A 1,661-nucleotide genomic window follows, 5' to 3' on the forward strand; every position below is an offset into this window, starting at 1 on the left:
ACACATACCGAGGAAAGGCTCCACGAGCACACAGGGAGAAGGCAGCTGCTTACAAACCTAGAATTGAGTCCTCACTGGGAAATGAATCTGCTGGCACCTTGACCTTGGACTTCCCAGCCTCCAGAACTGTGAGAAATAAATGTCTGTTGTTTACGCCACTCAGTCTATGGAATTTTGTTATACTGGCCCAAGCTAACTAAGACAAGGATAATGAAAAAGTTCTAGAGTTGGATGGTGGTGACAGTTGCACAACAATGTGAATGTACTTAATGTTACTGAACTGTACACTTAAAAATGGTTAAATGATAAATCCTATGTTATACGTATTTTGCCACAATTAAAAATCAAAGTGCTCACCTCAGTCTACTAAAGTTGGAACAATACAAAGGTTGGCATGGCCACTACACAAGGATGACATGCATATTTGTGAAGTGTTCCACTAAAAAAAAAAAAAGAAAAAGAACAATAGTAACAAGAAAAACCCTAACATTACCAGCATTTCTCATTGAAATTCTGCATCGCCCCATCCCAATCTCCTCCAACTCACTCCCCAGAAGTAACTACTATCCTCAGTTTTGGATTTATCCTTTACTGTAACATTGCTTTTCTATATACACTGTTTACTTTGGCCTGTTTTTCAACTTTATATAAACTTTACTGTGTGCCTACTTCTGCAGCTTGCCTTCCAGTTCAACATTTTTTGGTCAGAGTCATCTTGTAGACACAAGGAGCTCTAGGTTATTCTTTTTCGCTGCTGCACAGTATTCCACCTTACAAGGTACCTGTCACAGGCTTCTTCAGAGCCTTTCCGCCTCCCCTCTCAGGTGATTTCCTTTGGCCACTTGTTTCATCCTAACCATTAATTACTATGTTGACCGATTCTGCGTGGGCTCTGACCAAATGGCCTCCATCTGGGCTTCCCTGTGTGACACGGAGTGACTGCCTAGGTGCTCGCATGTGGGTAATGCTGAAGAATAAGGAAGTTTACACCCCATGGGGCAAACCTTTGATCAGGAGCCAGTAGATAATTCTTCTCCCTTCTTCCTCTCCCCAGAACTGTCCTAAGTTGCCATAGTAAATATGGCCTCTTCTCAGTACTCTCATTCACTCACCCTCTTTCCCTGCCTCACGCCCCCTTTTCTGTACTCTTGTTTCCTTGGACTGCACTTCCCAATAAAGTAGTACTGCAAACTTTTGATTCAGACTCCGCTTTCTGAGGAACCCAAGAAAGACATATCTGTAATGTGTCCACTCCCCTGTCGATGCACGTTTGAGTTGTTCCAAGTTTTCTGAGATTGCATACAATGCAGCTGGGGCTACCATCCTTGTTCATGCTTCCTGGTGCACTTGCGTCTGTTTCTCTAGAAGGTTCCTAGCACAGAACTGCAGGATCATAGGCTGCATGTTCCTTCAGCTTTATCAGATACTGCCCAATTAGTTCTTAAAGTTCCTACTTATTTTTCCAGTTTATTTCATCCCTAACCCCCACCAGCAGCTCACTACATTTGGGTCATATGGGCCTTTTTTCAGTTCCTTTACTGTATGTGCTCCCCCCATCATGAGGCCTTTGCATCTGCTATCTTTTCTGCTGAGAACACTTCCCCCACACTCAGCCTAACTCCTCAGAGCTCAGCTCTGTGCCTCACTTCCTTGGAACAGCT

General features: G+C 43.6%; 1 pseudogene; it reads left to right on the forward strand.

The window, feature by feature from the left end:
• The first annotated feature begins 345 nt into the window (after nucleotides 1-345).
• On the forward strand, nucleotides 346-446 carry LOC117307774 (U6 spliceosomal RNA; annotated as a pseudogene).
• Nucleotides 447-1,661: the final 1,215 nt, after the last annotated feature.

This window comes from Tursiops truncatus, chromosome 13, assembly GCF_011762595.2.
Source record: "Tursiops truncatus isolate mTurTru1 chromosome 13, mTurTru1.mat.Y, whole genome shotgun sequence".
Lineage (NCBI taxonomy): Eukaryota > Metazoa > Chordata > Mammalia > Artiodactyla > Delphinidae > Tursiops > Tursiops truncatus.